Consider the following 22,666-nt stretch of genomic DNA (forward strand, 5'->3'; position numbering starts at 1 on the left):
CTGGTAACTTGAACTCTGCGTGCTAAACGCTGCACCCGGCCCCTTGTCGTTCTCGGCCTTTGCCGTTCCCGGCCTTCGCCGTTCCCAGCCCTTGTCGTTCCCGGTCTTCGTCGTTCCCGGCCCTTTCCAATCACTCACATATATGCATACACAGCATAATTGAAACATAACTTAAATATATACTAACACAATCAATAGGCTACACCCAACACATAATCATATAGGGTCGTGCCCTGCAACACAACTATGGGCCTCGCCCTGCTCTATGGGTGCAACAGCTTTCTTACCTGTGTCCCGAGCTTCTTGAGCACTGAACCCTCGAGTACGGTCCTCTAATCCGAGCCTCTCTGAGAAACTAGTCACAACACACAAATAACACTCCCATTACTAATCAATTCAAAAACATCTTCCGAAGCCAATCCTGAGCTCTCGGGACCTCCCGGATCCCCACACAAGGTGGCAGAAGCATCCCCCGAGCCCCCTGGGCAAAAGCCTAAAAACTGAAATTTTTCTCTGCCCAAAAATGGCCTAGCGCCGTGGCACTAGCCCTTAAGGGCCGCAGTGCCCAGCGTGGCCCCCTTCCCTGATGCAACCTAGCACTGCGGCGCCCCTTCGCAAACCCAGAAATCTGGGTTTCTCCCAACGTTTTCCCCGAGCCAAAACACTCCCAAACCAATACCAATGCATACCCAAGTCCCAAATTCAATTCAAAACCCCATATAAACCATCTAACAACTTATAAACATCAACAACAGGCCTAGATACACAATCAAACACAAGAATCACTTAGTGGTTCAAAATTCTCAAAACTTAACCCAACCCTTGCAAAGTTTAAACCAGCCTTCAGAATTCTTAAACTAAACCAGAGATAACTTTCAAGTATGCATGGAATTCTTAGCTCAAGATGGAATTCGACCTTGAGCTTCTTCCTACTCCAACTCCAAGCTAAATCCCTTTGATTCCCAGCTGAATTCTCACAAACAACAAGCTGCAAATTCAACTTCAACCCTCATTCTCAAATCCTCAAAACAAGCTTAAACTTTAAAGAAAACCATGGATGAGTTTCTTACCTCTGTGATTAACACACCCTTGATCTAAAGCTTGAATTCAATTGCTCTAATCTCAGCCCTAAACCCCTTCCTTGATCCCAAGAGATTTGCCCTCCCTTCCTTTCCTTCTTGCTTCTTAACTTTTCCTTAACTTTCAACAAGAGTTGAATTTGTCTAAGTGTAGAAAACGTGAATAGCTTTCCCACTCAGCCATAGTTATCTAAATCCCAGCCAAAAGACCCATTTACCCTTCCATCTAACCCATATTCTAACTAATCCTCAAGAGCAACTTAGACCTTTCTTATCCTCTTACAAATATACCATTTTCTCACTTAGAGTAACTATCCTCAATGGTTACCTATGGTTACCCAAGCTACTAAAATACCATTAACCATTAATTAAAAGTCCCCAAATAAATTTATAATAATCCTGAAATACCCCTAGGCTCCTCCCGAGCCGGGTATTTAATCCCGCTGTGACTTTAAGCGGAATAGCTCTCTAGGACCGTCTCGGAACGCGCATCACAAATATATCACCATTATATCGAAAATATCACATATATTACATTTATGCCCTCAACGGGATAAAATTACCAATTTGCCCCTAACTACCGAATGGGGCCCACACGCATATTTATTTCACCTAACCATGAATTTCTAATCACATAATCATCTAATACACATATTATCATAATAAACCATTTATGGCCCTCCAGGCACACTAATCAAGACCCAAAGTCTTATTAGCAAATTTGGGTCGTTACACTCTCCCTCTCACTTACGGTTTCTCTTTCTCTCTCCATCTCTCTCTTTTGCCTTAAAGCTAAGAAAATTAAAGGAACAAAATTGAAGAATTTGAGCTAAAACTAGGGGGAATTTGAGCTAGGCACAACTAGGTGATCATTGGAGGGTGAGGCTTCAATCTGAGGCAAGGATTCTATCTTTGTTTGTTGAGAACTTTTATTGATAGGTGAGTTTCACTGGGTTTTTAAGTGATGGATTAATTGCTGGTTTGGGATGATAGGTTCAGTAGAATTTTTGAGTGTTTTATGCTTAGGATATGTCATTGGGAGTCATGGTCTTGTTTCTGGACTTGGTTTGGTTTTTAATGTGTAATTGGGGTTGGATTTTTGGGGTTTAGGCTTGAGGAAAACGCTGAATAAGTGTGGATTTTCTGGGTTTGGGGGCTCGGGTCATGGCCCTGTTCTTCAGGTGCCACGACCCGGGTGCTTAAGGAGGCTGGGAGTCTCTGTTCGCCAGGCGCGCAGCGACGCAGGGGGGTGCAAGTCGCGGCTCGTGCCCTCCAGCAGGGAGGGCTGGGTCTCTGTTTAAGGGGTGGGTCACAACCCTAAATAGGAAATAAAGGGGCAACCAAAGTTTTAGGCTTGGAGATTCAAACCTAAGCGCTCAGGACGAATTCTACTATCCGGTTTAGTAGAATTCGAGATCCCGGAGGCTAATATTTGTTACCTGAGCATTTATTTGGATTTGAAATTGATGAATACCCATTGTTATTGTGACTAGGATTATCATTAAGGCTCAAGATTGAGGATCGTGCTTGAGACTGCTCTTTATTCATCGCTCGGGATTCGAGGACTGCACCCATGTGGTTGTGAACGGGACTGAGGTTCCCAGTAATTGAATATATGTATTGTGTGATTGTATGGTTGTTATGTGTTATATGAAAGTACGGCCTAAGGGTGCCGGGGTTGATGATAAGCATACTAAACGCAACTCGGCCTAAGCGAGCCGAGGTCAGCTAGATAAACAGAGGGCTCGGCCTAAGGGCGCCAACCCTAAACATTTGTATTACTGATTAAGATGTATTCTTGAGAATATATGTTTACCATTGTTTAGCTTAATGCTTGTACTCTATTGAATAATTGAACCAGTTGGATTAAGATTGATTAAATGCTATTGTTGCTATATGTGTTTGTTGTTTATGGTTTTCTTGCTGGGCCTTGGCTCACGGCTGCTACGTGGTGTTGGTAAAGGCAAAGAGAAACTAGACCAATCATGAGTTTGAAAGCTCTAGGGGCAGAGAGTACATCGTCAGCTGCTAGACCGCCACAGCCGAGGGAAAGTTACTTGAATAGAGCTCTAAATTCTATTTTTCCATTAGACTGGCTTTTGTTGTATCAGCTTTTGGGAGTTGTATTTACCACTTATGCCCTGTTTTTGGGATCTCATGCACCAAACATTTGTTTAAATGAAAATTAACCGTTTATGATCAAAATATTTTAACCCTAACCTGTTAGTTTACTTTAGAATCACATTTATGTTCAAACGACTTGATTAGCAAAATATAAAGTGTAATGGTCTTGGTTACTTAGGAAGTTACAAGCCGCGCGCCCATATCTCCCACACACTTGAAAAGTGGGATGAGATTTGTCGTTACCTCTTCCTCCACGGCCTCTAGAATGACCAGAAACTCCTCTGTTTGAACTGTAACCTCCACGAGTGTTTTCCTGAGATTGACTACGACTGGCGGGTTGGTTTTGTTTGTGTGGAGGGTGAGAGTTTGTCTTGTTGACAAAATTAGCTGAGGGAGGATTGATATCCTTGGAGCTCTTGCTGGTTGGTGACAGCACACTTAGTCGTTCAAGGCGACTATCAAAACAGAGCAGAGTGTCTTGTAGCTCTTACGAGGAAATATTTTTGTGTGCTTCAATCTGGACCATAATGGATAGATACTCTGCATCTAAGCCATTCAAAACATTATTGATCAAGTGAGATTTGAGGTAAGGACTACCTGCTATTGCAAGGACATCGACCCAAGTCCACATCTGGCGAAGATATTTAGTCATGCTCAAAGAACCCTTCCTGGTGGTCTACAACTTGGTTCGAGTGTCATCCATTTTTGCTTTGGAGTGTGCTCCATACAGAACCTCCAAAGAATGCCAAAGGCCAGCCGCGGTTTGGCACCCTATCACTTTAGTGTCTATGATCTCTGTCATGGAACCATAGAGCCATCCCATGAGTAGTTGATCGTTAACAATCCATTGCTCATACTCAGGGTTTCGCACCATTTCCTAGTTTGCAGTTAATTCGGAGCTCCCAGAACGTGCACCTGCAACAAGAAACTCAAATGGTGGTGTTTGAGTACCATTCAGAAAACCGTCTAAACAGTGACCACGAATAATGGTCGACACCATGGTTCGCCATAGTGTAAAATTGTTTCGGTCCAGCTTCAACACAAAAGGGTTGACTCAGGATGCTTCCAAAAGGGTTGGTGGGAACCGAATGAATGACGGTAGGGGCGATTTGTATTTCACCAGTGGGAGTGACGCTGGTGTTGTGTTTGAGCGGCTGGCCGGAGGAGTAGAGTCATCGTTGCTACTAGTATACATGACGGCGGTCGAGAACCTTGCTCTGATGCCAAGAGAAGTTTTGGATTTTTAGGGATAATAATACTCAGCTCAAATTGGAGAGTGAGGGTGTATTTCATTATATAGACAAATTATAAAACAATGAGAGCAAATGAGCTCATTACACGTGTATATGGAAAAAAACAAAATATCCTTACAGAATTATTCCCTATAACAGCTGTGATGGTACTACATACTCAGGAACAATCATTTGGTGATTATACTCTACAGTGCAGGTGGGCTCTCGTTACTGCTGGTGTCATTTGGTTTCCTGCATTCTTGAGTTTTGACACGAACAGATTGTGCACTTGCATGATATATAACCAAACAAAATAACACATTAATTCAAATATATTAAACAATATATATATATATATATTTTTCAATACTATACAAAAGTATATATAGGACTTTACTAACTGTTCAGTAAATATAGAAAATGTTTCGGTCATCAACTTATATGTGGCATAAAGCGAGCGAAGATGACCATAACTCCTCCTCACCAAAATTTGAAGTATTGGAAATAGTTTGTAGGGTTGAATCTGTAAGATGAATCAGAATAGAATAGGCCATGTTCTTGCCAAAAATTAGACCCAGTACGTAACGACTCTATGCCATGATTTGCAAACGATGAGTGGAATTATTCTCAATCTGTCAACATTTGACAAATTACTGAAGATTAATACTAGTATTTCAGGTACCAGTTGGTCCCAAGGTGGAGAGATATTATTATCGTATTCCTTCATTACTGTATAAAGAAAATACACACAATAATAACAATGAAGAGATTAGTATATATATGATCAACAATAAAATGAAAATAGTAAAATTCATAAAACAAATTCATCCAAGAAATTTATGAACAACAAATACGATCTAGAAGATATAAATGTCATTCCTAAATCAAATAAAGACAGAATACAGATAACCTACATTGCTAATACATAAAAAAAAACTACTAAGCCTATACTAAAGTTACCACATCCTATATTACTAACAACAAATCTGGTGCTAACAACGAAAATATCTCATTTATCTTTTGTTTTTTTATCTCCTGCCACTACAAGAAATACATGTCACTCGATGAGTCCATAGGTTGTTTTTTTGCTGCAGTATGTCACCGCAGATACTTGCTCGTCACCCTTAACATTTGATTATTAGTGGCGACGATGTCACCCTTAATAATGTTTATTATTTAAAATATAAAAAAAATCAATAATTAAAAATTAAATTATATTTATAAACTAAAATATTATATTAAATATTTAAATGATTTCATTAACATAAATCCATATTGATAACATACTATAACAATTAACTAACAGTAATAAAAACTAGTCTCCTAAATTAGTTGTATCGTCCTCCATATCGTCTTTCTGCCGTGGTTGCGGTGGTTGCAGCTGCATCTGCATCGGCTACAGATGTTGTGGAGGTAATGTCGACGATCCTACTCCATACATGTAGGGATATGGCAGTTACGACGACAGTGTCATCGGCCATAGATAAGGTAACGGTGTTGTTCCGTACATGTAAGGAGGTAATATAGGTTGTGACGATGTTGTCTCGTACAAGTAGGGAAAAGTTGGACCTAGAGGTTTAGAAGACAAGGCTGCAAACATGTCGAGGTGGGTCGAAGGTAGAGATGGTGAATGTTGTGGAGGTTGAGACCCGACAATGTTTTCATACATAGGCGACATCTGAACGTGTGGTGAATGACGAGCACTAGGTAGAAAATATTGAGACAAGAAATTAACTTGTTCAGTCAAAGTATTAACGACATTCACCAATTCACGGTATTTTTCTGATGATAGTTGAGGAGGCGCTGGAGAATGGGTGTATTGAGAGCGGTGGGTAGCTGATGACCCCAACTTCTTCAATTTGCGGTTCAATCCTCGCTTGTGGCCGCGCCTTCGACCCAGTACATTTTGTAACACCTCCACCTGATTATTGGAAGTGGAGGAGGAAGCAGAATCGGATGGTTGCATATTTTGTAATTCAAAATCAACCTTAAGTTTTTCCTGTTTTAAGGAAACATTAGAGACACAAAAATTATAATTCAATAAATATCAAAAAAAAATTAGACTTACATTTTCTTTGTGAGTGTCGTTGTTGACTACCTCATCAACAACATCAACTTCTACCTCCCGTGGTAAATCCACTGTTGATAATTTTGTTGAAAACCAAAGTCAAAGACATGAGCCTCCACCATATCTACATTTTGTAGTTTAATATTCAAGCATTTGACGCACAGACGTCTAATTCTCCCATCACAGCCTATGTGTTTCTTTGCCATATTCAAGAAGGTTTGGAGACCGTTCCAATAAGCATCACTATTACGATTCCTCAATGTTGTCCAACTCTTATCGAGCGTCATCTACAGTACAAGAATAAACAAATATAAATTATTAGAGACTATGTGTTTGCGTGCCCTAATCCACCTTTTCACTCCACTCGACTTCATATAATTTAATTTACATTTTTTAATTTTTTTTCATTTATGACAAAATTTCGACAGCACCTCATTGTGGTTCTCATTAGTGTGTAGATGACTAACATTATCTCTACCCACTTACGTGAACAAATAACGATACACATACCGAAATCTCTATTAATGAAACAATAAAATGAGCAATAGATCAAATTATATGTACAAAACAAACCCAAACTATCCATGCAGACAAAAAAAATCCTAGATAATTTGAAGAATATTTAAGAGTCCTTAATGACTCAGCCACTCCAAACGGGTACAAGACTTTTCCGTGATTAAAAATAATTAAGAAAAAATTATCACTATGTGATTATATATAACACTCCTATCTTTGGTAATCAAATTTTATCACAAAAAAAAAAGCAACAAAAGTGAAATATTTCCTTATGCTAGATATTTTATGTACTATTTATGATTTTTGCCCATCGAACTATGACATATTTTTGCCCCGTGATTTTTGTAAAGTTGGACTTCCGTCAAATTTTGTCCAATGTGGCCAACGACTTGTTGACGTGACTCTATGCTTTCTGGTGTGTCTTGGCCACATCAACACCATATGTGTAATTTTAAAAATATTAAAAATATTAAAAATATATTTTTTATTAAAAGTTAATAAATTTAAAATAAATCATAGTTGATAGAAAAAAAAGTTAATTTTGTAAGATTTGTTTTAAATTATATGTAGTGTAACAAAATATATTAAATTAATTAAGTTTTAATAAAAAAAATTTTTAAATATTTTTAAATTACACATGTGGCACTAACGTGGCTAAGACACATTAACAAACAAAGAGTCATGTCATTATGTCGTTAGCTACATTGGACAAAATTGAACATAATTCTCACTTTACAATATTGTGAATAATTTATGGGAAATTTTTAACAGTCTCATAAAATCTGGGGACACGATAAAATATAAGTCATAATTCGGTGCGAAAAAATTCTAAATATCATTTATGATGTCTTAAAATATCCCCAATAAATTATGATGTTTTAAAATGAATTATTTTTAAAAAGTTATTTAATATACATTAATATTTACATAGCGTGTTATTCTAGTTAAGATTAATATAAATTCCTATTTTAGCTATTATTTAATTAAGTATTATTGAAATTAATTAATAGTAATTATTTCCATACTTATTTTAGTATTTGTTGAGAATTTTTATAATTAATACATTTTTTTAATTATCAAACTTACTTTTTTTCTTTTAATTCTTAAATTTATGAATAATATTTTTTTACATTATGAATAATATTATTTAAAAAAATAAATTATCAATGATTTATTTTTAAATAATTAATTTAGTAATTATTAATAATTAGTAATAGTTTTATTTATTATTAATTAGTTTCATAATAATTTCTCCTAACTTTACCACAAAATGAAAATTAACAAATACAATTTTTTTTTCTTTAAGTACACAAATTTCATTTTTTAATACACAATATTTCAAATCTAATTTTATTATTTCACATGTTTACAATCTAACTAAACTAAATTAATAAAATAAAATAAAACTCACCTGCCTACTACGTCCCGAGAGAGGGATAGGCCGAGAGAAAGAGATAGCCAATAGACCCTACTGTTCAACACAAACAACAAAATTATAAAATATATATAAACACACACATACATACACATCTAAATTTAAATTAAATGTAAAACAAAAAAAATATTTATATATATATACATAACCAAACATATACAAAATTAAGATTATTAAGATAAAAAAAGAAATTAAAAAACCATTCGTAGAGAGAGACAGTGCCCGAGTCCCTAAGCTCAAGGAGAAGAGGATTTTTGGACTGTTTGTGAGGGACTTGGGGGAATTTAGTTAGGGCAAATAATATGGGGATTTATGGGCATATTTTTGGGTGATTTAGGGATGTTTTGGGGTAAATAGGTTGGGAAAGGGTTTGGAGGTGAAGAGATGGCTTGGAAGGGGCCGAGATACGCTGGAGAAAGGAGGAGGCGCACCAGAAGAAGAATGAGAGAGTCTCAATTATTTTACAATTGTAATTACAAAATTTAAGACAAAGCTATGTGGCTAACCATATATAGGCATTAGGACCTAAAAAATGTCAACTACACTTCCAAAGTAATACTCAGTATATTAATCCCATATATCTAGCCTTCTCTCTTTATGCAAACCACTCAAAGCAAATATAATTTCTCGCCTTACATTGATCTACACCATTAAACAAGTTAAACCCATCTATATAACCACAAATATAGAGGCCTAAACTTTATTCACGGTTTTAATGTGGAAAGAAAATAAGGGAAACCCTCTATGACATTTCATGAAATACAATGCAAACAATTTTAATAGGTTAGGTCTCTCTCTTTCAATTTCAACAATAAGATTCATAACTATTTTAATAAACAGAGAACCATCATGAAAACAAGTCATAAAACCATAATAAAATGAGAAAAATATAACCATGAAACAAATAATGAATAACCCAAATATCACACAAATAATGATCAAACAAAAAAATAAATAAAAAAAATTGAAAAACACAAACCCCAGCTAAACAAAATTAGAAATAGACTCGTACCTTAATAAAAAAAAAAAGATCCAAGTCGATTCAGTGATAATGGCATTTCTTTATAGATCACCAATAACCTTTACAATGCAAGAGAAAATGTTCATAGGGAGAGAGATTGAGAGGAAAAAAAAATCTCATATGAATGTTCAAACACACATTTTTCAATTTTACCTCTAAATTTTACATTATACTATACATTAGCTTCTCTATATATATTTATCTACATCATTTAAATATTATATCTTTAAACATATTTTATTAATTACAGTAAAATAAAATAATTGAAAAAAATAATAAAAAAATCTATATACTAAATGGGAGAGAGAAAACTTATAAAGAAAAATAATAATATTAAAATATTATATAAAAGATGTGTAAATGTAGATATGGATTAATTGGAGTTTGTGCATACCTATTATAAATATATGTATAAAGAAGCTGATGAAAGATGCTTTTGTGAGTTTTAGCTAAATATTATAGAGAAAGTGTATTACAAAATACACCACCAAAATATTTTTTTTTTATAATATAGCTGAAACTTTTACATTATACCATACATCAACTTCTCTATTTTTTCTCTACATCATTTAAATATTATATTTTTAAAAAATACTTTATTCAATTTAAGAAATAAAATAATTAAATATAATAGTATCACACTCATATATATATACAAAAGTTTATAAAAAAACATAATAAAATATTTATAGCTTGATGAATAGTATTTCATTACATATACAGAAATACTATTCATTTAGGTAAAAAAATATAACTTCACATCACCCATTGAAAGACTATTTAATATTTTTTTCTCTATATTATAAAAAATTAGACATTTTACCTTCTCTGTTGGGAGTGCCCTCAAAAGACTGAAGAGAACTCAGAAATGAAGTACCAATGAAGAGGAGAAGAAAAAACTAGTACTTTCCGAACAACTCTTAACATTCAAACTATCACTTTTTTCTCTTTCAATCATTTTAACCAAACAATACAACTATATAGTAGGTACGTGGCCAGTGGCCCCATTAAAAGCTAATTAATATTTCTACAACTAACAAGATTTGGAAAATAGAAAATAATTATGAAAGAGCTAACAGTCCAGCTAGTTTTCTTGGTAATTCAAAAGAGGGTAATGATCTTTGAGAAGGTGAACGGAAAAAAATCTTCTCTTCCCGTTTCTATGATGTCCAATTGTCCATTCATATTCCACACCAATTAAATATTGACACATCACCTAACAGGTATCCAAGCCAAAAACGATGTTTATTTTATGTTAATTAATTCAATCCCACCTCTCATAGTAAATTGTTATTGTTATAATTTAGTATCGAGTTCTACATATTTTAAAATATAATATGTGAGACATGATACTAAATTACACTAGGAATGCACGTGGGTTGGATTGGCTAGGTTGAAGATATTTTAGTGAGCCAACCCATATAGCTCGGTTTAGAGAAGTTATAAACCATTCAAATTTTTTTTAGAATTTTTACATAATTCATTACAATAATATTTTATATTACTATATTATTACTGATAATATTAATGTCATTTTTATATACAAATCTTGAACATTTTAGAGTTTAATTAATTAGATTATTTTTTATTTTTGAAAAGGGGGATTTGATTTATAGTCATAACTTCCCAGTATACTAACCTTTTCGCATTCCCATTCATTTCAAAAAACCAAAAGATAAAAAAAAAAATCAAAACGATGACCCTCTCTCTTCCAAACGAAAAAGTGAAAACCTTCTTTCTTCCACCTCTTCCAACACCGATGGTTTCAGCAAGGAGTGTCGGTGATACACTCTCCACAGAATCGCCAGAGAAGGAGAATGTTGTAGAGGATGCGTCAGAATTCGAGGAGAGTGATGAGAATGGAGAGTCCCCCTCCCCCTAGTGTGAAGATGCATGCTTCTCAAGCGAAGAAGAAAGGTCGGTCTCCGCCCTTTGTTCGCGATCGCTCAACGAAGAAGATGAAAATTGTGGAGGAGGCGGCGGCTGTGGTTCTAGACATGGGGTTCGATTCTGACGATGTCCCCGATTCTCCAATTATCAATGTTTTTTTTTTTATTGATTAAAGTTGAATCTTTTTTTTTCATAAACCATAAACAGTTAATCATTTTTATTAGTTTAAGTTTATTTTTTACAGATTTTTTTAAAAAATGACATTTTTTTCCATTAAAAAAATCTCATGGGTTTCACATTATTTTATGTTTAGTTTATTATTATTATTTTTTATCAAGATGTAATTTTTATTTAGTTTTAATGAAATGATTTTGCTATGCATTTGTGTATCTATATTTACCCCTAACTGTTTTGTGTAGTTAATCACAAATTCTATATTAGTTTTGATTTTCAAGCATATGTTTATTTTTTATGTTTTATTTACTTGTGTTTGGACTATTTATTAACATAATTGTTTTGAGTGTTGAGGCACAAAATTTGTTATTTTCTTATGTTAGTTTATTTTAAGATTGTGTTTTTTAGTGATCATTGATTATTGTTCATTGTTATAACACAAATATGTTTTTTTATTCGAAACAAATATGTTTATTATTATTTTTAACGTTACTATTTTTTTGTTTTTCTAAACCGAATAATATATTATGATTTTAAATTTAATGTCTTGGTTATTGTTAGTAACAATTTTGTTTATTTTTATGTTTATGCTCATAATGACAATTTTTAATTTTCTTGATTGTTTTGTACGTTATTTTTTTTCTTCCTTTTTATGAATATTCAATTATGTTTATATTTCTTGCTATGAATATGTAGTTATGTTTATGTTTTTTTTTCTTTCGGAAAACAATGTTTATTTTGTCAATGTTGAATGAATATATTTTACTTTAAACATATTTGTTTATTTTTTAATTGTTATTTTTGCTTTAAATCGGTAGATGTGGTTCTTAAATGTTGTTGATATCAATATTCATTATAAACTGCTATGTTTATGTTTTGGTTACTTTTTACATTTTCACATTGTTTATTTTGTAACTGTTCAATGAAATATTCATTTTTTCACAGGTTTGGGAACTATATTTCAAGTCGGCACAAAATCTTTATTTGATATTCTTTTAACTGTGTTGGTAATTTAATTGTATGGACCACAAATTCATTGCATTTATAACTATTGTTATCCCTGGTTTCCATCCATGACACATGGCATGACCAAATGGATCTGTAGGCCCTCATAAAAGGTCCGGGCCCATCCTGAGCCCAATGAACAGGGAAGGAGGAAACCCTAACTTCCCTAACACTATCGAGCCCAATAACATTCAATAGGCGTGAGCATAATGAAGGACCCAATGGGAAGCTGTAAGGCTTGGCCATGCCTAAGCCGACCCAATGGACCTAGATTAACAACATCTAATTATGTTACATTCTTTGTATTATGGTTCCGTTAGTGAGCAAATTGTAATTACATCTCTATTGGGTCCGGATTAGTCCGGCCCAAGCTACTTGACTGCCTATAAATAGGACCATTTGTGCATTGTAGCAGGGATCCCATAATTTCTCTTGCAAGCAAAAACTCTGCTAAAACTTGTAGAAAAACTTCATCGTCAAAACTCTCTAAAGCCCAATACTAGTGACTCGTGGACTAAGGCTCACGCCCCAATCACGTAAAAATTGTGATTGGCCATCTTTTATCCTTTCTTTCCAGCTCTTACTTTGTAACATATTTCTAGTTTCTGAAAACTCGGTAAACAACTATATACATAGATTAACTTTGTGTTGGTGAGGATACTTTAGTTTAAGTGTTTAATGCTTAGAAATTTAGAATAGAACAGTTATAACTATATACATATATTAACTTTGAAATCTGAATTACTTTTGTAGATTTTAATAACAAATGTTAACTATACAAATGTTTTATTGATTTATTGTGTTTTTTTTTATTTTTATGTTTACACTGATGTTTTCCTATTTTTGTTGATGTTTTTCTATTTCTGCTACTATTTTTTGGTTTCTGTTGTTGTTTTTTTTTATCAAATAGGCCAGGGGAATTGACATAAACATTTGCATTTTTTCTGGTTAAAATATTATGTGGCAGTTTCTAACTGACTCAAAAAAATTACGTTTTTTAGCTTTTGTGGCATGGAGCAAACCTGGAATTTGTGGTAGTGTAGCACTAACGCAAATGCATAAAATTCGCGTCAGTGGAGCACTGATGCAAACATGGAATTTGTGTCAGTTGAGCACTGACGCAAATGCGAGAATTGCCACAAATGTTAGGTTTGCGAATGCCAGACTGGTTTGCGTCATGGGATTTTGCGTCACTTTTAAAATTGACGCAAAAAATCAATTGTGGCGTTGGGAACTGACGCAAATGACCATTTTTGTAGTAGTGAAGAGATGCCATGTTTTGATGTTCATGATGTCTTGCTCCCCATATAAGAATGTATCATCATCATTTTGAGATGCACCCATAATTTTCTTCATCATTGTGTATTATTGACATTGCTAGAATATGTGCTACCTCATTCCATTGTGGTCCATGTCTTTGATATCCGGCCATATTAACATGAGTCATGAAAATACAAACCTTTTTATTATTTTTTTTAATAATAGCAATTTATTTTATATTATTTTTAATAATAGCAATTTATTTTATATAGCAATAATATTATGTATAATGTAAGATTTTTTTTTTGTCAGGGTAAGAATATTTTTTTTTTTACTCTGCGCATGGTCAGGGCATAAATTAAGAACACCTTCATTAGATGCTTCATATAATAGAGAATTATTCAAATATTTGAAGAAACAAGCTAAAAACACATTCCATCAAATAATGTAAATTGATTATTCAATTAAAAGGTTATCTAAAATTTAGTATTCCTTCTCTACACCTAGAGAAGAGAATAGAGCTCCTCAAAAATAATTAATTGATATTTTATTATTTTTACTTTTGTCTTTATTCTTTAAAGAGTTTTTTATTAATATTTTAGTACTATTTTTATTCAAATGAATAAATAGTATTTAAAAATATGATATTAAAATAATGTAAAGGAAAAATATAGAGAAGTTGATGTATGAAGTTGTTACACCTAAATTTCGAGAATATAAATTTTGATCTTGAAAGACAGACTCGTAACGTGTAAGCTCGAAATAAGCAAGTGTGTCATGTCATCGGCATTTATGTGATTGGGTTTGACAATCTCGCTCAGTATTAAAACGACGTCATTGGAATTGGTAAGCTCAGAAACTGCGCGTGGTCTCGAAGGTGTCCCAAGGTTACAAGTCAAGCTCGAAGTTACAATTACAAGCGTTCAACACTTAAATAAATTTTTTGGTTTATTCTTGCTAGCGATCTAGTATTAGCCAAGAAGGTTCGAGCTTGGGTATTGCGAGCTCGGAGAGGATGATCTCGATAAAGTCACTTGCTAAGGTTGAGGCAAACCAAAGTAGTGAGCTCGCGATGATTAGTCGATCTCGAAAGTATGTAAGTTATATGTTCGAGGTCGATAATCTAGTGTGAATACAATTACTGTTTGAATATCCCTATATCTAGGGGAATTGTTGTAATCTGTTAAATAAATCCCAATTTTCATGGGATGTTATGTAATTAAGAGCGTTTATTTGTATTTATTTGAAATTTGAATGATAACTTCCCGAAATAAGAGGGAAGATATTCTGTAAACCAGCCTATAAATAGACAGGAGAAATTCATTTGTAGATACGTTGAATTAGGTACTGGGAATACTTTGCTAAATTGCTTTCTAAAAGCTTTGGGAGAATTCCACGATTGAATATAATATCGACTCGTGAACTAGGCAGATTTTAACTGCTGAACCACGTAAAATATCGTGTGTTTGTCATTGATTTTTATAATTTCGTGTTTAGTGCTCACTTTTTCTAAGTTGACGAAAAATGGCGTCAACAGTTTGGTATATTCATTGAGAGCCATTAAACAAGACGTTAGCTTGTCTAATAATAATAAAAAAACCTCCTGAATTATCAATGGTCACCGCAAGCAACCCCAGCACTGGTGGGCGACCATTGCCCTAAATACCAGAGGAGCAAACTCCTCACATTGAAGGCTATCCATGACGACCTGGAAAGCAGCCCATGGCTGACCCGAACCCTGAAGAAAGAAGCGATTCATCTGATTCCCGAGGGCCACCTACTCCTAGGCCTGATGAGGATCTTTAATATAATCCGGAAAGATATGTTCCTATCGTGGAACTAGAGAATCGCCAGTTGTGCAAACAATTGGCAGAGGCGACAAAGTGCAATGAGGAATTAGCCAGACAGGAGGCCCAGGCACCACCTTGGAGACCTAGAGGACGTCCTCAAGGGAGCACGGCTGCCAAGAGGTGGAATAAGGGACACATCAGGATCAGTCGAGGCCCCGGAGAAACACCCGGGCTGAGGCCACTGACAATCCGACTACGGAGCTATCAACAGGGACAAGGAATAACCGAGCTCCTCCAGTAGCTCAGAACCCGAATCCCAAAGCTACAAGAAACACCCAGGAACCGATCCAGGCCAGTTTTGGGCCATCTAGGCCCAATAATGGGAGGCAACCGCCGTCACCCATAAGACATCCACCATCTCCAATAAGGCACCCCTCACCAGTCCGAGAGGTCCCACGACCTGCACCACGGAAGCCGTCTTGCAGTGGTAGTCGGGATGGAAGCCGACAGGCCAGACCAGAACAAGGGAATGAAAGGGAGGCTACTCGGGAGCACAGAGCTCCTCAACCTTCGGGAAGCTAGGTTTGAAGATCACAAAATGCTGGGGTGAAGAGGCCAGCAGGGGACCCACCTCGTAATCACCGAGCCTCGCAGCCGGAGAGGGCTGTAAGCTTCACAATCAAGCGCTCGAATTACACTCGGTCAGTAAGCATATATAATACCAAACCTAGAAATACAGGGAATTGGGGAAATCATCCTATTCTGCAGGATCACCTAAACCATAACCGGGGGCAAGGTAATCCCCCCAAATCCTGATTTGTGAGACCATTTGAACGGTCGTAAGCAGTCGGTGTATAACCCTATGCTGACACAAGGAGCTGGAGTTTTTATTAACGATAACCAGCTCCCTCAAGTTCAAGCTCGACCCCCAACAGATCTAGTCCAGGAGAGGATTGATCAGTTGGAAAGGGCATTCAGGCTCCTACAAGATGAGCGGAGCAGAGATAAGGCGAAAGAGTCCGATGAGGAACTCGAGCCTTTTGCCTCGCATCTTTCTAACACCCCATTTCCGCAAGGGCTTAGGATACCCCACGTAGCACCATTTGATGGAAACTTAGACCCATACAATCATCTGAACACTTTTAATACCATCATGGGAGCTAGCAATGTTGACTACGAGCTCCGATGTATGCTGTTTCCAGCTACTCTCACGGGATAAGCAAAAAATTGGTTCGAGAAGTTTCAAAGACATTTGATCTCATCTTGGGATCAATTAGCAAGAGAGTTAAAAAAAACAATTTAAGGCTATGGTTGGCGTCAGGCCCGAAGCCTCGGCCTTGACCAATGTCCAACAACAGCAAGGGGAATCACTGAAAAGTTACCTTACGAGGTTTAATATAGAAGTGGCTTGTGCCCATATTGTTGATGATAGTGGCCACTTGATGGCTGTTAGAGCTGGTATACTACCAGGGAGTCCCCTTTGGGAAGATTTACAAAGGAAACCCATTAGGTCATTAACTGAGTTCAACTGGAGGGCCCAGAGATTTGTCAATGTAGAAGAGGCAAGGTTAGCATTAAACCTGGCCTCCCAGCCCGTGACTACAACGACAAACATTAACTCAGCCTCGACCTCGGCGGCCCCATCAACGTCACAACCCTCTGGGGATAACCCTTCTAAAAGGAAAAAAAAACTAAGGGAATAACCCCGAGACTGATGGAGGGAAAAAGAAGAAGGGAGACAAGTATTTCTCCATCTACACAGTGTGTATTGAGCTCAATAAAACTCAGGAAAAAATATTCCTAGCCAATGAAAATCAGGTCTTGTTCAAGCGACCTGACCCAATGCGAAATCATAAGGCAAAAAGGGACTCCAATAAATACTGCAGATTCCACAGAGACATCGGACACACAACTGATGAGTGTCGACAACTGAAGGACGAGATCGAAGGCTTGATCTCGAGGGGATATTTCAGACAGTATGTAAGAAATCGAAATTCCAATCAAGCCTCAACAAGTCAAAGGGCAGCAGCTACACAACTTGCCCAACATAATAACTCCCAAGTACGGGAGGATGAGCGACCTCCTCAAATTAATGGAGAAGACGTAGTAACCATCTAAGGGGGACCTCATATTGCAGGTTCGGGCAGGAACGTCCAAAAAAGATACGTTAACGAGCTCAATACTGGAGATGGTTCTCCCTTCGAACCCAAACCACGAGCTCCAAAGCAACAAAGGGTTGAAACTTAACCCATCACATTTACTGAAGAGGACGCGCCACACGTCCAGTTTCCTCACAATGACCCCCTGGTCATTACTCCTCAGCTCGCGAATAGGAGGGTATGTTGGGTCCTGATTGATAACGGGAGCTCGATGAATATCCTTTACAAGGCCACTCTAGAAAAGATGGGACTCACGCTTCGGGATTTGAAAGCATGTGCAACGAAGTTGTATGGATTTTCAAGATAAGGGATTGCCTGTATGGGATCCATTGAACTTCCCATGACCTTGGGAGACTATCCAGTCTCGGTAACCAAGATGATGGAGTTCATGGTGGTGGATACCCCGTCGGCCTACAACATACTGCTCGGAAGACCCGCCCTGATTAGGCTGGGGGTAGTATCGTCAGTCATGCATCTGGCCATCAAGTTCCTGATTTGTAGTGGCATCGGGACGTTGAAAGGGGGCCAACTCGCAGGAAGGGATGCTATAACATTTACATGAGAGGACAAAACCAAACAAGTGCCCAGACACTTGTAGTTATCAGGAGATGGACGGATCCATCTTCGAGATAGAAGAGGAGATCGACCCCAGAGTAGAAGAAATGGCCGATTTCGAACCATTGGAAGAGCTCGAGGAAGTAGAGCTCGATGAAAAGGACGCCACGAAGGTGGTAAAAATGGGCAAGAATCTTTCTGAAAAGGCAAGATAGCAATTAATTTGCTTCTTAAGAGAAAACCAGGATGTGTTCGCATGGTCGCACTCGGACATGGTCGGAATTAGTCCAAATGTCATAAGTCATGCACTAAACATTGATAAAAGCTTCCCCCCGAAGCAGCAAAAATGAATGCTCCTAGACGATGATAGAAAGAAGGCCCTCAAAGAAGAGGTCGAGAGGTTAAAAGCAAATCGATTCATACGAGATGCTTTTTATCCTGATTGGATCACCAATCCAGTGTTGGTCCCAAATCCCAACGAAAAATGGTGAACCTGTATCGACTACTCAGATCTTAACAAGGCATGCCCAAAAGACTGCTTTCCCTTACCTCGGATAGACCAGCTCGTAGATGCCACTGCAGGTCACGGCATCATGTCATTCATGGATGCTTATTCTGGATATAACCATATTTCCATGCATGCTCCGGACCAAGAACATACGAGCTTTGTGACCAATAAAGGATTGTATTGCTACAACGTCATGCCTTTCGGGCTCAAAAAGGCTGGAGCCACATACCAAAGGCTGGTAAATAGGATGTTTGTTGAACAGATAGGAAATAACATGTAAGTTTATGTGGATGATATGTTGGTCAAGTCTAAACATAACAATAACCACGTGGATGATCTCGCTAAGTGTTTTACTATACTTCAGAAATACAACATGAAGCTTAACCCACAAAAATGCTCATTCGGAGTATCTTCGAGTAAGTTCCTTGGATTTATAGTAAGTGTATGGGGAATAGAGGTTAATCCAGACAAGATTAAGGTGTTGGTAGATATGCCCTCACCTAAAAAACATAGGGATTTCCAGAGCTTAACTGAACGAATGGCGACCCTAAGTAGGTTTATCTCGAAATCTACAAACAGATGCCTTCCATTCTTTAACCTTTTAAGATGGGGTAAAAAATTCGAGTGGTCGGAACAGTGCGAGCTCGCATTTCAAGACCTTAAGAAACACCTCGCCGAACCACCAATCTTGTCCATACCTATTACAGGAGAGATTTTGTATCTATACCTCACAACAACCGAGCACGCCATTAGTGCAATACTAGTACGAGAGGATAAGAAAATACAAAAACTTGTATACTACATCAACAAAAGGTTATTGGGGGTAGAATCGAGATATCCATTAATGGAAAAACTGGCTCTGAGCCTGATACATGCATCTCGAAAGCTTCGACCCTACTTTCAAGCACATCCTATTCATGTATTAACTGACTAGACAGTACGACAAGTTTTGTCCAAGCCAGAAGCGTCCTGAATATTGTTAAAGTGGGCTGTCGAACTTGGACAATTCGAGATCACATATCACCCTAGAACCACAATCAAAGGACAGGCTCTGGCAGATTTTATTGTCGAATGTACCGGTGTAATGCCTTGAAATCCCTAATGCGGTTTAATGGCTGGATTAGTAGGCCGGGAGGGCCATAACTGTTTAATTATTCCATTAAATGACAATATGCATGTTTATGTGAATTATATTATAATATGATGTTAAATGCATGCATGTGGGTCCACATTTCATGACAGGGGTATTCTGGTAATTTGCCCCATTGAGGGCATAATTGTATATTTGTATGCATGTCAGTGATATATTGTTGAGGCCACATTATAATGTGGATTTGTTCGAGCTATTCGGCATGAGACAATCTTTGAATATTAAGTAGCGGTTTAGTCATAACGGGATTAAGTTCGAGGCTCGGGGTGAGTCTCGGGATGTTTTAATGGTTAGAGCGTTGCCGGGAATAAAAGGGTAACGGGATATGAATTATTGGTATTTGAGAAAAGCGGGAATTGGAGAGCGTTAATTATGATTAACGAAATAGGTGAAAGATGACGATTTTACCCTTGGGGAGACTTTAGAAGCTTTAAATGACCTAGGGGAATCAGGGTCATTTGGCTTGAGATATATATGGTTTAGGTTGGCTGTAGAAACATATAGAACAAAACAGAGCAAGGCTTCTTCTTCCCGTACATCACTTTCCCTCTATCTTCCATTGAAGTTTTTGGTCCCAAATTGAAGTATCAAGCTAGGAAATCAAAGCTTGGAGGTTATTGACTTAGTTCATCTACTAACGAGGATTCAAAACCAACTGGAGGTAAGAAATTGTCCATGAATTCCAAGTGTTACTCTGTTTTTCTTTTAGTTTTCAGCCTATAGATTTTGATGTGGATAGTTGGAATCAAGGGGAGTTTTTGTGTAAGATTGATTGGGTTTTGGTGCGGGGGTGATGTAGATGAGGTTTAGGGGTTGAATTGGATGTTTTGGTAAGGTTTGGGATTGGTTTGGAAGGTTGGTTTCAAGGGGAATCGCAAGGAGGGAAAACCAGAGGAGTTGCTGGTCTAAAGTTGGCACCCCAGCGCCAGTCCTAGCGCCCCAGCGCTATGCAGGGCAGAGAATAGCCCTCTCTGTTTCTGGGGTAGCGCCCCAGCGCTAGTTTGCAGCGCCTAGGCGCTAGGTTAGTTTCAGGGAATGTTACTTTTAGGGCTTGGGATGGTTTTTAAGGCTCGGGGGTTGGTACCTTTACCCCTTTTGAGTAGTTTGAGAGTCCCGAGAGTGAGGGATTAATCCCAGGAGTGTGGTTTAGATTGTGAACCATTCATTGATTTACTTTATTGATGGTTTCTAATTGGTTATGATTAGGTAACCGCTAAGGAATCTAAAGGTTGATCGTTCTCAAGGGTCGTTCTTATATTATTTCTCGCTCGAACTCGAGGTAAGAAAACTGCACCCTGTGTATATATGACATGCGTGATTTTTATTAAGGTATGTTGGTTGATAAATGTGAACATTGATTGCATATTAAATGCTAGCGAATATTGCTTACTTGTATATGGCACTGACTAGTCAGGGACACTGACCTAAGAGTCAGAAAAGGCATAAGCGTCCTGAACGCAGGGCCGAATGAAGATTAGATCTAATCGATATCAGCGTTGAATGAATCTAAGGCATTAATGCTGGACCAACCCTAATGTCGATGAACTTATAAGCGCTTGGCTAGTCTAAGACTAGTTACTCAGAGCCAGGGCCTAAGGCCCAGGTGACCGTTTGTCACATGGCTAGGGAACGATGTTCCAGGGTTATGACTCTATGGTCATGAGGAAGGTTATGTTGGTGACTAGTCACCATGCACCTATCTTGTTTAAGCTAGTGAAAGGTTCACTTATCTGTTTAGCCCCGGTGACACTATCGTCACAAGGCTAAAGGGAGCTATACCCAACTTAGTGACTTTTGCGACTGCCACCTATTTGTTTTGGACTGATAGTCCTGAATGATTATTATGATCATTGTTGACATTATATCATGTTATATTGTGTTTTCTTGCTGGGCCTTGGCTCATGGGTGCTATGTGGCGCAGGTAAAGGGAAAGAAAAGCTCACCTAGCCTTGAGTGGAGAGCTTAGGTGGTGATGTGTACATATGCGGCCGCTTGACCACCACAGCCAAGGAGTTCTTAGAGGAACTAGGGGGTTTACCCTATTTTTCCGCTTAGGTCGGCGGATTTGTAAATTTGAAACAGTAGTGACCGTTTTGAGTTGTAAATAACTTGTAAATGTTTTGATAAGCTCATGAGCAGTTATATACTTAATAAAATGTGTCATTTCCTTTTTATTGGTTTTCCACCTAAACCTGTTAATAACACTTAGAGCACGTTTTTAACCAAAGGACTCGGGTAGCGGGTCAAATTTCCAGTTCACCGTAACTGTTCTGGGGTAACCAGGGCGTTACAACCGGCATCTCCAACAACGAAGTTGTAACCCTAGCTCGCGAGCTGTGGAGACTTTATGTCGATGGATCCTCTAACGAAAATAGATCAAGGGTAGGTATCATATTAATTACCCCAATAGGAAATCGTTTCCATTCGGCTTTAAGGTTCGACTTCGAAGCGTCAAATAACGAGGTGTTACTAGCGAGACTTCGAATAGCTAGAGAACTCAAAGCAAGGGCTGTACATTTCTATAGCGACTCGCAGCTAGTGGTTAACCAAGTCTTGGAGGAGTGTCAGGCTCGTGGCATAAAAATGTTCGCGTACCTAGAGAAAGCAAAAACTGCACTGGCACAATTTGAGTTCTACGCTATAGAACAAGTCCCCCGAGAACAAAATTCAAATGCAGACGCATTGGCCAGGCGTGCCAAA

General features: G+C 37.4%; 1 long non-coding RNA gene across 2 annotated transcripts; it reads right to left on the minus strand.

Annotated features, from left to right (window-relative positions):
• Nucleotides 1–5,700: 5,700 nt before the first annotated feature.
• LOC133820974 (uncharacterized) lies at nt 5,701–8,906 on the minus strand. Of its 2 annotated transcripts, XR_009887242.1 has the most exons (4): nt 8,655–8,906; nt 8,431–8,490; nt 6,504–6,790; nt 5,701–6,434 (listed from the first exon to the last, which is right to left on the minus strand). It is a non-coding gene; the product is annotated as an uncharacterized LOC133820974 (long non-coding RNA). The 2 variants fall into 2 exon arrangements; XR_009887241.1 differs by lacking the exon at nt 8,655–8,906 and having other exon boundaries at nt 8,431–8,647.
• Nucleotides 8,907–22,666: the final 13,760 nt, after the last annotated feature.

Source organism: Humulus lupulus, chromosome 3, assembly GCF_963169125.1.
Source record: "Humulus lupulus chromosome 3, drHumLupu1.1, whole genome shotgun sequence".
Lineage (NCBI taxonomy): Eukaryota > Viridiplantae > Streptophyta > Magnoliopsida > Rosales > Cannabaceae > Humulus > Humulus lupulus.